This window comes from Peromyscus leucopus, chromosome 6, assembly GCF_004664715.2.
Source record: "Peromyscus leucopus breed LL Stock chromosome 6, UCI_PerLeu_2.1, whole genome shotgun sequence".
In the NCBI taxonomy this organism is placed as follows: Eukaryota; Metazoa; Chordata; class Mammalia; order Rodentia; family Cricetidae; genus Peromyscus; species Peromyscus leucopus.
Genome location: NC_051068.1, coordinates 101,015,446 through 101,031,694, shown reverse-complemented (window position 1 = coordinate 101,031,694; position 16,249 = coordinate 101,015,446).

The window sequence follows — 16,249 nt, the reverse complement described above, 5'->3', positions numbered from 1 at the left end:
CAGATGAATCATAGTTATAATGCAGGATGAATCATAAGCATCATGTGAATAAATCTTTCATACAGTCACCTGGACTACATTGTGTTTCTTTCTACTGAAGTGGCATATTTTTTTGTCTGTTTTACAGATGAGATAACTCACAGACATATATACTTGGTCTGACAAGACCAAGGCGGTGACATTGTGTCTACCTCCTCCAGAAGAAAGAGAAATTTTTATTTAGAATTTTTGAGAACTTTATATATGAGTGTTGTATTTAAAATATTTCCACCCTTTCCTCCCTCTTCTCTTGGCCTTCCACTCCCTCTCAGATTCATTGCCTCTTCTTTATAAATTATTATTTTTACATATATATATATATATATATATATATATCTTTGAATCTATTTATTGTTGCTGGTATATATAATACTGGTAAATATATATTGTGTGTGTGTGTGTGGTTAAGAATGACTACTTAGGACTGTCAACCTACCAGGGAATTTGGGAAGACTGATTCTTACAATCTCCTCCCCCGTTCTTTTCTTTAATGATCCCTGTGCCTTAGATGTGGGGTTGTGTTGGAGATACATCAACCAGAGTTGACACAGGGTAGTCAGTTGCTCTCTATATTTTGACCAGTTGTAGCTTTCTGTAATGGGCTTAGTCTTCTGTGCAGAGAAGTTCCTTTGATGAGGGGTAAGAACTACACTTATATGTGAGTATAAGGATAAGTATTCAGTATTTGCTTTATCACAAATAGAGGAATATCATGGCCCCATGGTGAATAGAGACAAAAGAAGCATCTCTAAAATAAATACAAGAATATCTTAGTCTATTTAGGCTGCTCCTGCGTGGCAGAAATATGTCCCTTACTGTTCCGAAGTCCAGAAAGTAGGGATGAAGGAGCCAGCAGGCTGGTGTCTATTGAAAGGCTGTGTGTCCCTCACACATCTTTCACCATCTCTGGGTGCCTTTAGCAGGCCACTAATCCTGTTCCTTGTGGCTCCACCCTCAAGACTCACCTCTGAAACTAACAGTGGTGGTCAGGTTTGGATATAAGTTTGGAAAAAAACACAAGAATTCAGTCAGGGTTGTTAGAGTCCCATCGTACAGTCAGAATTCCTCCTTGCCTACAGTAACAGATGGACATTGGATGTCCTAATTCCAATCAAAACTGTCCCAGAGGATTTACTCCTTCTACTTATCCCCTCATCTCTTCCCCTAGAATACCTGCATCATCTGTGATTGGCTCTCGCTCTCTTCCTTTCCACAGTATAACTCACCCAAGGCCCTAGTCAGTATGTGGCATTCGGTTGCTAGTTGCAGGGGTATGAGTATCATTTGCTCTGAAACTGAGATACTGAGACCATTTCATCTTTCATTTAAGGTTTGTCTATTTCAATGTATATCACAGCACAGGGTAAGAATGGCATCCAGGTTTGATCCCCAAGAGCACTGCCAACTACTGACATGGCACTCTTTGAAAGGAAGATAGTGGAAATAGCTTGTAAGCTTACACCTTGAAAAGAAAAATCTTATTTTGTTTTCATTCTGCAGAGAGGATATTGCTCTTGTTATAGCTAGTAGAAAAAAAATACATGTCACTTATGCTTAAACATGACTTTTATAACAGTATATAAGTATATTTCATGGATAGCAGCATTTATTTTGATACTTTGTAGGGAAGCAACAGATATGTGATGTTCTGAAAAATGGAAAACATACACTCAGCCTCTTAAAAATCAGTGAGATGCATGGCATTTGACATATCGATTTTGCATAATTGTTTAACCTGAATTGGTCTTGGTTTTTGTCTCCATGTGTTTTACTCACTCCATTTTCTTACTCATATAGTGAAAATACTAACTAGGAATACAACTGCTATGATCAGTGCCATCTGCCTTGGAAAAGCCAAATAGGAAGGAGATACCGATTAACCCAAGACCATGGACTTACTGGTGAAATAACAGGAAACTAAAGCAAACTAAGTAACGTCATTTGCTAAATGACCAGCTGAACTCACACTCATGGGAGAGGTTTCGTAAAACGTGTGTTCAAAGTAGCAGGCGATGCTTCTTCCATAGTAGTGCCATCATCCCAGTTCTTTCAGGCTGATGAGAAAACAAGGACTGATTTTCCTCTCTAGGTGTGGCAGATGCTCCCAGTTAAGCTGTTTAAAAATAGAAATATCTCTTAGATCTAGGCATCTTTTATGAAATAAGCATAGAAATACTGTTTTGCCATAGTGATACAAACTTGGGAGCAAGAAAAGAAGTTTTCAAACAGTGTCTTTTTACTTAATCCTCACTATAATTGCTGGTATTTTTAACTCTAAAGTTTCAATTGATGATTAATTTTCCATTAATTACTTTTTAAAAAATTCTCAGCACATCGATAGTGAATGACACAAATCTTACACCTGGACACTCATTTTTGTTTGTTTGTTTGTTTGTTTGTTTTGTTTTGTTTTTTGTTTGTTTGTTTGTTTGTTTTATTTTTCTAAGCTTTCAATCTTGTAAAGAAATTGGAACTCTGGATGTGACCGTCAGTGTGGTAGAGAATACACCTTATGATCTAAGACTAGCGCAACCTATCTGCACAAATAAACACTGTGGCATGGGGTGCTTGAATTTAGCAACTGCCCAACAAAAGCATAGTGTTAAAGTTTGAATTTAAAATGATAGTAAAAAGGAGAAAAACAAGGTGACGAAGCTCTTCTAAGTAAAATGATGAATAGACTAAAAGCATATTCTAGGGAATAAATATATTTGTGTGTATGAGTTTTGATGTTAAAAACTGACAGAAATTGCCGGGCGGTGGTGGCGCACGCCTTTAATCCCAGCACTCGGGAGGCAGAGGCAGGCGGATCTCTGTGAGTTCGAGGCCAGCCTGGGCTACCAAGTGAGTTCCAGGAAAGGCGCAAAGCTACACAAGAGAAACCCTGTCTCGAAAAAACCAAAAAAAAAAAAAAAAAAAAAAAAAAAAAAAAAAAAAAAAACTGACAGAAATTGAGAACAAAGAAATCTAAATATAAAATATTTTCATCCAGAAAGTTAAAGAACGTGACACACACTACTAAAAGCTATGTTGAAATATGTATTTGCTCTCTATGTATTTTTCAAAAATCCACATAGGTTGGATATACTTGGAGCTGGTCATGCTTTTGCTTCATCTCATTAAGGCATCAACGCCAGTGTGAAATACCAACCAGTACATTCAGTATATCTCACAAATGCCCCAAATCTTGTACCAAATGCCATTAGCAGAAAGAAAATAAGTGCTTCGCTGATCAGGTATAGAAGAAAACAGTATAAAGTACATACTTTCTCATCAACTATGGGCAACTAGTGAGTTTTTTATGAATGGTTTCCATATGAAGAGGTTCTGAATAATGGAGGATGTTTATGTTTATGAATGATTCTCCCACCCTTTAATTACAGACCATTCTCCTAACCTATAGTTAGGAGTGTTCAAGCCAACATTCCTGTCACTCAAGTCATAGTATTGTTTGGGTCATTAGGTTAAAACTAATTTCATTTTGTAGCCATCAGGGACTAATGTTGGTGTTCACTTCTGTAGCAGGAATCTTAAAAGTTCTTATTACTAAAATCAAACCTGGGGCCAGTTATTAGGGTGAAATGCTGGATGGTCAGAGAGACAGAACAAGCCACAGCTAACTTCACCTGGCCAACTTCTCAGCTGGTCTTGTTTCCTCAGACTGGAAGCCTGTGTCCTCATATCCGAATGGCTCTCTGCTGAACTCTGCTGCTAGAAGCCTGAAAGCTTAACCAGCCAAATGCTTAACCAGCCAAATGCTTCTAGTTTCTGGTCCTCACGCCTTATATACCTTTCTGTCTTCTACCATCAATCCCTGGGATTAAAGGCTCGCTTTCTGGGATTAAAGCCGTGTGTCACCGTGCCTGGCCATTTCCAATGTGGCCTTGAACTCACAGAGATCCAGAGGGATGTCTACCTTTGGAGTGGTAGGATTAAAGGTGTGAGTGTCACCATTTTCTAGCCTTTGTATCTAGTGGCTGTTCTGTCTCTGACCCCAGATAAGTTTATTAGGGTGCACAATATTTTGGGGAACACAATACCACCACACACTTCCTCTATTAACTACTCTTGTATCAAACAAATCAAGATATGCATGCATAGTTTTAATCAAGTTGGTGAAATTAATTTAAAATAAATGCTTCTTTAATAATAGTAAAAATAAAATAGACTTACTGATTACAATCAAATTTTCCTATGTCAGTTTTCTGTATTGGTATGATTGTGCTGTATCACTTGGGTATTATATCTAGAATAAAATAATTCCATCGTATCATGGTAATTTTAATTTTCATATTAACCCAAGGACATACTACTTATGCATTACTTTTTTAATTTTGGAAAGTTAGAAACAAAATAGATTACACTTCCAAGGAAATTTCTTAGGATTTGGCTGGGGAAGTTATTAGGAGTAATTTACTAAAAAAAAAAAAAAAAAAGTCTGTAAAAGTGACTTGATACAAGAATGTGGACTGATGTGGAAAACCTGTCTTGATATGTTGGAAAATCCAGATATGCCATATACCACATGCCAAAACATCTCCACCCATGGGATGTTGACAACTGTGGATCAAGTTTTGAAAACCACTGAAAACCAGCCAGAGCATATATTGAATCCTTAAAACTGGGTCATGCGGCATCTTGAACTTAATACTTCCCTGATTCTTCTGATCTTGAGTCTTACGATAATGACACCGCAGGGTGGTATAAATAAACTTCCCATCAAAACAAATGATTTAAAAATGAAGTGAGTTTACCTGATGCTCTCCCATCTGCCTCTACTCTTGTAATGACTAAAGTTGCTTCAGGTTTTCATTTGCAAACACTAGGAGATTGAAATCACAATATGTATTATTCAACAGCTGTTTAATATTATGGTTTTACAGCATGATAATCATTTCATAGGCCTGTTTAAATGACCAAGTCCAGTAGGCTGTTTCATGATAATGTTGCAGTCACATTCTATGTAAAAATTTATCTTGGGCCCACTTAATGGGTCAGTGGGAATGAAGCTTGCTGCCAAACCTGAGGACTTGAGTTCAATGCCCAGAACATACATAATGGAAGTAGAGAACTGTCTGTCACAAGTTGTTCTCTGATCTCTACTCACTTGCCATAGTATGTACCATGTGCATGGGTGTGTGCATATGCCAGAATGGTCCCACCTGAGTAGAATTAGTACATCAGCAGCAAACTCTTAGGTCCTGTAACTATTATGTTAATTTAGAATATACAAAATGCTAAATATCACTTCCCAAAGATGTCCAGATTGATTAATTTCTAAAATGAGATTTGAATTTAAAAAATTATGAGCTCACACATTTTGTAGAGTGCTCTTAATCAATACTGAGACTATTATAAACATTTAACACACGTTAAAAACGTTAAAAATATTTAAGCCGGGCGGTGGTGGTGCACGCCTTTAATCCCAGCACTTGGGAGGCAGAGGCAGTAGGATCTCTGTGAGTTCGAGGCCAGCCTGAGCTACCAAGTGAGTTCCAGGAAAGGCGCAAAGCTACATAGAGAAACCCTGTCTCGAAAAAACAAAACAAAAAAAATTTAATCTATCTTAATATGAGAATTTCAGAGGACAGAAAAAATGTTTAGAATCTAGACCATTATATCTTAACTTCAAATTTTTACTTCTTCACATTTAGAATTACAAACAATAATGTGATGAATAACTTCTTAGGTCCTGTCCAGTTACTTTGATAATGTATTGAAACATATAAAATTAATTCTTTCTGAAGAATTTCCAAATAAAATATATCGTAGAAGAGGACACAGTAGCCGGGCAGTGGTGGTGCATGCCTTTAATCCCAGCACTCAGGAGGCAGAGGCAGGTGGATCTCTGTGAGTTCGAGGCCAGCCTGGGCTACAAAGTGAGTTCCAGGAAAGGCGCAAAGCTGCACAGAGAAAACCTGTCTCGGAAAAAAAAAAAAAAAAAAAAAAGAGGACACAGTAAAACAAAAATGACATTTCTCAGATACTCTGTGGCTATTTCCCAAATTTAATAATACATGATGTAAAGAGGCATATTTTCACAAAATATTAAAAATAAAAATATGAAAAATAATGTCTGCTTCATGTATTTTCTTTCAAGATTCAAATTCTACTATATTTCCTACACCAAATACATCTCATCTATCTTAGGCATTTACATATTGATTACAACCAACTAAATGGTGTTTGTGCCAGAGACTAACAAAATTTGTTCTGAAAACCCTAAAATGGCAAAGGGAGTAATGTTCCAGAAGATTCCTCTGCAGGTATTTTTAAAAGTCCTGTTACATTTTAAATTTCTTTTCTAGTTATGTTAGAGGCATACAACCAAATATACAACGTGAAACTTCAGAGTGGTAGAATAAAATCATTAAAATGCAAGTATTAAGTTATTGTATCTTTAAGATACATTGCTTTCAAGTAATATCTCATTCAAAGATTCTTCATAGACTCTTGAACTGTTTCCTTAGACATCAGACTACCTTCAGGTATGTTTAAACTGAATAGTCAAATTCATTTATAAATATTACACCTAATTTTTTCAGACAAGCATATTTCTGTGGTGGTATTGCGTTCCCCAAAATATTGTGCACACTAATAAACTTATCTGGGGTCAGAGACAGAATAGCCATAATATTAAACATAGAGGATAGGCAGTGGTAGCACATGCCTTTAATCCTAGCATTCCAGAGGCAGAAATCCATATGTTCAAGGATACAGCCAAGCATGGTGACTCACACCTTTAATCCCAGGAAGCAAGCCTTTAATCCTAGGGAGTGGTGGTAGAAAGTAGAAAGGTATATAAGGTGTGAGGACCAGAAACTAAAAGCATTTGGCTGGTTAAGCTTTTAGGCTTTGGGCAGCACAGTTCAGCTGAGATTCATTCTGGATGAGGACTTAGAAGCTTCCAGTCTGAGGAAACAGGATCAGCTGAGGAATTAGCAAGGTGAGGTAGCTGTGACTTGTTCTGCTTCTCTGATCTCCCAGCATTCACCCCAATAATTGGCCTCAGGTTTGTTTTTATTAATAAGAACTTTTAAGATTCCTTGCTACATATTTCATTCATATATATCTATAAAATTTGTATATACCAGATATGCATATCACATAGTATCACAAACAGTACTCAAAAAATGGTATAGGTAATATTTTAATGTTAATTTTGATATTCAGTTCCTTATAAAATTGCAAATGTTTTTGTTTTTACAATCTCCCTAATGATTATGTGTATCTAGTTTTACAACTAAAACATAAATTGTTATGAGCAAGAAATGTTATGATTACTTCAAATTTGATTCTAAATTATAAAACATCCTCAAGAAAGATATGAACAAGAATATTTCTCTGCATTTTTCTTACAGCTAAATGTTTAGAGTATTCTCTTTATTGATTGAAACCACTATATAAAATATATGAGACCATAATTTTTAATTCCAATTTCATTTTATAAATTAAATTACATGGACATCTTTGTCTAGTACTTTTTAAGCATGTTCTAAAATAACAAGATAGTTACTTTCATAAGAGTTTGCTGTGAATGCTTCTGCTCAGGTGGGGCTGGGTTACACTGACTCTACCAATCTTTAAAGTTTTCAAATTAGTTACAAAAGTCTACTTAAATATAACTTTTTTTTTCTTTTTCAAGACAAGGTTTCCTTGTGTAACAGCCCTAGCTGTCCTGGAACTCACTCTGTAGACCAGGCTGGACTTGAATTCACAGAGATCCACCTGCCTCTGTCTCCCGAGTGCTGAGATTAAAAGCATGCACCACCACTACCTGGCGTACTGCACCATTCTTAACATCTGTTCTTTCTTCTCTTATGTAGACTCACAGTTGCTTTTCTGTGACAGTCTTCAACATACCATAGTTTTCTGCATATATTTAAAATGAGTGTTTTAGAAAGCAGCATTGTGTACATACACCATTCCTTGAGTTGCTAGACTTGGATTCAGCCTAGTAGTTGTGATGTTAAGAGAGACACGGGACGACTAGGACACACAGACTTGATAACAAGTCCTTATTAACTGTGCTATCCAGAATCACATTCATGCGGAGTCTTACTGACTTGTGTCTGTGGTTGCCAAGGAGCACCCAGGTGTAAACAAAGACAGCCTGAGCCTGCAATCCATTCCAAGGATTATAGGACTTATTAGTACATTAATAAAAGAGAGACGTATTAGGCATGTATGAACACATTGAAATTGATTAAAGCATCTCCAATCGTTTCATCAAGCCAAAAAAAAATTAGAAAAGAAATAACTTTACAAAGATGTGCTGCGATGCCTTAGATACAAGGCTGAATTATAGACACCTGGTTTTATGTCTGTTTTAGTGAGTCAGATCAAATAGTAAGACTACCTCTGTAATTTTTCTTCAGTAAAATATACCTAAAACCTACCAGCATAGAAATCAGCTCAGGAGATACTTGAAGTTAAAAATACATTACTCAAATGATTTTTTAACTACAGACTATGAAAATATTCAACAGAAAAATTAGGGCAAATCTAAGGAAAACTGTTTTTTTACAGTATACCAGACTAATCTTATGAATTATTGCTTATTCTATTTTAACAAACACTCAATGATTTAGGACCTTATAATTTATGTAAGCAAGTCATATGCCCATAAAGGAATTGAATAACAAATTAGGAAACTGTAAATGTGTATTAATTTCTTCCTCAGTTAAGGAACCAATAAGTGAATGATCTAAAAATCATACATTAACCAAATGTCATCAAATACTAGTGTAATAGAAAATTATAAGTTATAATTTTAACATTGAAATAGCTACTTATATTCTGACCAAAATTTAAATAATTTTTAAGTGAAAGATAAGACTAGGGTCTAAAATACCCAACTCATTCTTTCTGGAATGTAAAAATTCCTTTCTAGTTAGAATAATTATCAATAAATTATAAGATTCTTAAATTTGAATTGTTTGAATTTCCAGAGAATATACATTTTTAAAAGTAATAGGTTAGTATTTTATATAATATATATCTGTACACAGAGGGACATGAAACTTGAAGTTGTTAAGGAAAAATGACGGAAAGACAGGGAAGGACTTGGGGACAAATAAAAAGGTTTGTTTTATCAAAATACATTACATATAAATAATAAAACATATTAAACATTAAACAATTTACCACAATTTTCTATTTTAAGCATTCATTTGCTCTATCAAAATACATAACAAAATAATTTGATAGCGAGTTTTTTTTTCTCTTAACTACATAATTTTGGCACACAGTTTGAATATATTTAACAAGAATTTGTATCTTCAGTTTATTGTCCCAAAACACATGCCAAATTAAATTTGAAAATATAACTGCCATCATTATGATCTCATAAATACTAGTACATTTTAGAATGTCATCTAAGTATTATTGATTAAGAATTACTAATTATAAGCAATAGTATCATTTGCTGTTCTCGTGTTTACTCCAGGCTACTGATCAGAAAATAGGTATAATTTCCAATTTACCACTGATTAACTGTTTCACCCTCAAAAAAGGTAAGTGGAAATACAAAGCCAAATTATGGCCCATTACACTAACTTAAATATTTTTATTGTTAATAAATTTAATCAAACAAGAGGTAAAATGCAATACCTCCTTTTCCTGCCTAAATAATATCAGCCCTCATATATAAACTCCTGGTCTCCAGGTCTGACTTGAGTATACTAACAATGTGTTGACTTCTCCCATTAAGGTATATTGCTGTACTGGATCAAAGCACATTCACATAATTCTTAACATGGAGACTTAGATCAAAAGGCACAGAATTTAGAAAGCAGACCATCTAAAATAGCAATTCTCAAGTTTTAATAGGCATATTAATTAACTAGAAGACTTCAGGCCTGTGCATTGTAATGGAATGAATCAAAGGCTGGGCTTGCAGGTCTCCATTTTTCATCAATTCCATTGAGGCAAATTAGTTCATTGGCCACATTTTATGTATATCACGTTATATTCCAGATGAGGAAACTAAACACTGAAATCTGAATTTAAATGTTGGTTTTGGTTCTTTGGATACAAGTCCACCATAACCAAATACTGTTACCCTGTGTGAACCTATGGCTAGGTAGGTCGTAGACTCTATGGAGAGAACCCAATACTATTATTTTGCTATTTGAATAGCCTCTAATGACTTGTCGTGATACCTACAGATCAGTGCACCTTTCAGCCCTTATCAGAGAAGCTTTTCTTGTAGTAGATGGCAATGAACATGGAGACACCCCCCACATATGGTCGATGAGTAGAGAATGAGAGAATGTGGAGCACTCAGCCCTAAATGGAGCATTCATTTCATATACTTATTGAGGAACCTTTGTAGAAGAGGGAACAGAAAGATCACTAGAGCTGGAGGCGGTTTTCCAGACACAAGAGGGCATATGTACATGTGAGCCCACAGCAATTGTAAAACCATCCCCAAAACATGTATAACCTCCAGCCACCAGACAAAAATCCCAGCATAGAGGTGGCAATTTAGGCATGAAATCCCACCATTAACTAAGGAGTTCTAGCTGCTGAGAGAGGAAGAGTTCATTTTCATTTTCTTTAATTCTGTGATGCTTGGTAAGCTGGCCACACAGCAAGGCAGGCTCCAAACCCATGATTAGCTAAGCAACCCAGCAGCACTCAATGAAGAAAAAAGAAAAGAAGAAGAAGGAGAAGGAGGAGGAGGAGGAGGAGGAGAGGAGGAGGAGGAGGAGGAGGAGGAGGAGGAGGAGAAGGAGAAGAAGAAGAAGAAGAAGAAGAAGAAGAAGAAGAAGAAGAAGAAGAAGAAGAAGAAGAAGAAGAAGAAGAAGCAGAAGGAGAATTGTCAATGTTGGATGGTAAGGATGGAAGGTTGAAAGGGTGGTAATGAGAAGAGTTGGGGGAAGGGGATAAATATGTTCCAAATTCTGAAAAAGAAAAAAAAATAGTTACATACAAAACTATATAATTATTCTTATTTATTGGAAGATCTTGTAGCCACAAATTAAACACACTTCCATCAGCCACAACACCTACCACAAAGTTCTATGGCAGTGAAGATGGTCAAGTAATAGCCCTTGAGGGGATGAATCAACATCAGAGTGTGGTCTTTGTTTTCATCTCGGGAAGCAGCTATCACCCAGCACTGACGATCTTGTCTGGCAGCTTCTCTTGTCATGCTCTTCCTGTCAGAATGCCACATCAGCCACACACAGCTGAGCAAGATGGAAGCTCAGAAGTCATTCCTGAATGCCCTCCCCACAGCCTTGGAAATGTGCACAATACTTGTTGACGATTCAGGAACTTCCTGAGGACTCTTGACGTTGCTTCCTTCACTACTTCCTTCCCAACCCAAGATTTTACCCTTCCCTCCCAAACCACTCAAACTCTCCCTAACTCACACCAAACTACCAGTTTCCTTTATTTTTCAACTATGCAAAAACCATCCAACTATTTACTCAATTCCATTTTTCCTCATCGCCCCCATCAACTCTCCTTGGTGTGTGTGTGTGTGTGTGTGTGTGTGTGTGTGTGTGTGTGTGTAAATGCTTTAAATATTTGACTCATCATAATCTTAGGACTGTACTAAGTTACTCCATTCAAACCAAAACACAACTGCATACCAACCCTACCTCACTGAAACTGACTCCAGTTTTGGGGAGTCCTTAGTGTTTTCTATTTACCTCAGACACCTTTTGCCTCCTTTTTACCATGTCACTAGTGGTCCTCTTTCAGCCAAAATATCACATGCTCTAAAAGGCCATCTCTGATCTGGTACACACAGGTCTTCCTTTTTTTTTTTTTTTTTTTTTTTTTTTTTTTGGTTTTTCCGAGACAGGGTTTCTCTGTGTAGCTTTGCACCTTCCCTGGAACTCACTTGGTAGTCCAGGCTGGCCTCGAACTCACAGAGATCCGCCTGGCTCTGCCTCCCGAGTGCTGGGATTAAAGGCGTGCACCACCACCGCCCGGCAAGGTCTTCCTTTTATCATAATGCCATGTACTTTTAATCACTGATTATCCTCAGGATTCTCTTATGGATTTAAATGATCATTAATACAACCTGAACATGTCAGGTAGCTAAGAACTCTCTTTCTCTAGGAATATTATAGGGAATACGACAAAGCAAACACACCACTCGGGGCGGTGGGGAGGATGCTCCCAGTGGAGTGAGCTATGACTTTGCTGGGCGGGGCAGCATGAAAAATCTCTGAACCTCCATTCAACTTTGCTATGAATCTAAAACCATTCTAAAATAAATGTTCAGACTAATAGGCTAGAATGATACTAATAAACATTAAATAATAAGGCTTCCCCATAGCTGAAAGATATTTTCCCTGTGTCTTTAAATTGATCTGATCCTCCAAGTCAATTATTTGACATGAGGAGTTTCTTTTCTGGTCCTGTGTCTGGTATTCAGTATGCCTCTTGTAACTTAATAGCCATCCTTTCTCTCGTCTATGATTTTTTGAAAATATGTTCTGTGCCTTAGATCTGGGTTTCTTCTTTAGAGCCTGTAAGTTTGATCTTTTATAGCACCCCAGCTTTCCTGTATGTTCTTTCCCACATCCCTCTTTAAAATTAACATTTAATATTCTCTTTAACTAAATGATTCATTTTTTTCTACCTTGTCTTCAAGACCTCTTCCACTTGACCCAATCTATTGGTGAGACTCTCCTCTGAATGTTTTTGTATGACTTCCTGAGCTTTTTATTTCAAGTTTTATAACATTTTGGCCTTTCTTCAGAGATTTTACTTCATTTAAATTCCATTTTCTTGTCTTGAATTGACTTCATCATTTTATTCAATTTTTTGTTTGTTTGTTCACTTGTTTTTGCAGTCTTCACACAGGCATTTGTTCATATCATCTTTAAATTCATTGAACAGTTATTATTGCTGTTTGGAATCATCTTGTATATCATCTAAGTTGCTTTTCCTAGAGAACATTACAATGGGATTCTAATTTCTGGGGGAGACATATGTCTTGATTATTCATTTTGATTTTGTTTTTGTGCTGGTACCTATGTGCCTGGAGTTAGGTCACTGGTAGTGTTTTTTGGTGCAGAGTCTGGTCTTGCCTTTGTTGACTGGTGTTTGGAATCTTGTTTGTTGCTACCCCAACTTGTCAGGTTGTGAACCAGGCAAATGGTTCACAGTGTTCAGTCTTGGGGACAATCTGTATTGATATGTGAATGGGATGTCAGAATTGGTCCCTCTTATCTAGGGATAGGTATAACTCCAGTGTCTAGGAGTAAAACTTCTGTAGGCTTAGAAAATTCGTATTCCTCATCTTCAGACACTTGTATGTGAGGGCTCACCAGGTTCTGCAGGTTTCCTTGTGTAATAGGGGCTGGAGTTACAGCGGGAGTGGGTAGAGCTCTATGGGGAAGGGCACAGAACACTATATCCTCCTCAGGTGGAGATGTATGGGGTGGAGGCCAGGCTGTGGCTCATTATCTATGGTATGGGCACAGAATACTATGTGGTCTTTGATTATCTTGGTAAATAATATGGTAGACTGATCTGAAGTTGAATATCTGTAGTTCTGGGATGGACTCTGTATGGTGTGGTGGTGGCATGGGAGGTAAGGTGGCTGATAAGGAGAGGAGAAGGCAGAATGGATCTTCTAGAGTTCTAGGTCATACTCCATATACTACCAGATTGCAGGGTAGGTAGGGTGACTGATTGGCAGGCAGGCCAAGTAGGTTTGAGGGCCATACCCATAGTTTCTGTTTCTTGCTTTCTGTTGTCAGATAATAAATAATATAGTCCTAGTCCCACCTTGGAAGAAATAAATAGCTTTGAGGGCATTCAAAGCAAATGAGGGCAATTGTTTTGAAGTTTAATCAAAATAGAATATTCTAGAAGACAACTGATTATATAACTTATATAGCACACCATCAAGTTTTTCCCTGTGTTATCATTACCACATATACTACATAATTGAATTATTATTTCATTTTTATTTGATGACACCTAGGACTTTTACTAATTTATTTTTCATGGAAAAACAACAGAGAGACTAGGAGATGATTGAAATGACAGCCCCTGTGTTTCTTTCACAGAAAACCATTTCCAGCCACATCCATAATGTACGTGTCTTGAATATTATTCTTGTTACAGTGCCACGTGCTGGGGACCTTTTCATGTGTTACAGCTACATCTTCCTGGATCTCTACCAAGACTCATCTGTTTTTTATTGGATCCTACTATGGTTTTCACAAAGATTGTATCTTCATGAAAAGAGTTGCCATGCCATTTTCACAATTCTTTTTTTTAAAAAGAATTTTTCAACACTCACTGAATTTACATTGGCCAAGGTCCATGGCTAGAGCCTCAGTTAACAGTAACATTAGAGGCAGGAAAGAGTGCTCAGTGAGAAAAGCCCTTGACAACAAGCCGGACCACCTGAGCCTAACCTATAGGACCCACATGGTGGAAGGAGAGAACTGACTCCTTGGGATTGTTTTCTGAAAAACACATTTATGCTTGAAATACACACACACACACACACACACACACACACACACACACACACATCATAATAATAATAAAAAAAACTTCCTAAGTAAAATTAGAAAATGATCAAATGTAAAAGCATCTTTATGCAGTACTATCTGCTCACTACCTAGAGCTGCTCATAAAAAGTAATGGACAAGAATGTGTGTCTAAGGGTCTTATGAATGATCTTTGTTTTAAGAGCAAACGCTTAAAAACTGAACTATCATTTTTACAGGTTAACAGGCTAGTAAAATGATCGATATTTAAGAAGTTTTTAATAGTTGATGGCAGCAGTTTCCCTGCCCCTCCCCCCTCAAGAGAAAACTAACTAAAAAACTTGGTGATTCCCTGATTTCAAGTTGGAACAAGAGAAAACTTAAGGGCAGGGGAGGGAGATGGCGTTAGGGAAGGTGCAAAAGAGAAACCTAGAATGTGTGCTGAACACTTGGGTAGAGTGGTCAATATTTAAAAGCCCACACATGAAGTAACTTGTTGGCTTAAAGAATAAGCAAGGCAATAACTAGCAGATTGGACCTTTCCTGACAGAACAATGCGTGGATGAGCTGAGGGCATTAAAGTCTAAAAGAAAGCTGGCCCCATTACTGGTAATTATAGTTAATCAGCAACGATTATCTTGACAGAGATACAGATCAACCACGAGCACTCACCTAACAAGACTAATGAGGCTAATGGAGGATGAAGAAAGCCAGGCTGAGCTGAGCTAGGCGCTGCAGACCCTGAGCAAAGTGCACTTTCAGTCTCTGCTCACTCACTACCTGTTGTTTCTAGACAAGAAGGCAGAATGCAATCTGTTTGAAATGAGGGGTCCTTTGTGTGGCTCTCAGCACAGGCAGTGAGAAATGGTTAATGCTGAACACTGTGGGTACTAGGTATTTGCATGGTCTGCAGCACATTAGCAGGGTGATACTGCCTTGTCATGCTCAAATGTGGTATGAGATCCAGCTGAAGTGGCAGCCCCTGAGAGCTGCTTAGCTATGCACACGCTCAATTCATCCCAGGTTCATTTTGCATGTCAGCAAGATGCCATGAGATTCCTATGCATGTTAAGGTTTGCAAAATGCTATGCCTTGAATCAAGGGATGTCTTGGACTAGCATGTTATGTTTCCTGTTTTTTACCTCTGTAGGGACAGCTTCTTAGATAGGGGCAAGATGCTGTAATTGGTAGCCAGTAAGTAATAAAAAAGTGCACATTTATTATTTTGTGATATATATATTTCAAGTGTGTATGCGGGTACTTGTGTGTGTGTAAAGAAGTCAGAGGTGGATGTCCAGTGTCTTGCTCTATTGCTTTCATATATTTTTCATATATACACACATTCATAAGTATATATATGAATATGTAAATATTAGTGCAATGACTCAGTGGGTAAGAGCCACTGATAGGCTATGTCGATTAGTTAGCAAGCACTGGGGATCCATCCCACCTGCGTCTGAGCCCCAATTGCTGAGGTTCGTGATTGATGTCACCATACCCAGGTCTTGCAAAGGTGCTGGGGATCTGAATTCATTCTCGTGTTTGCATGGCAGGCACTTTACTGACTCAGACAGCTCCTCAGCTGTAAGAACACATCTTGACTGAAAAGAAAAGGCTACTTTCACTAGCACATCTGTAACGCAAGCTGTCATGAGTGCCCACAAAAGGTTTCCTCGGGGATGGGTGGTCTGGATCAGGTCTAGATAGTGCACACAGCCCAGATCCATCCATTAAAA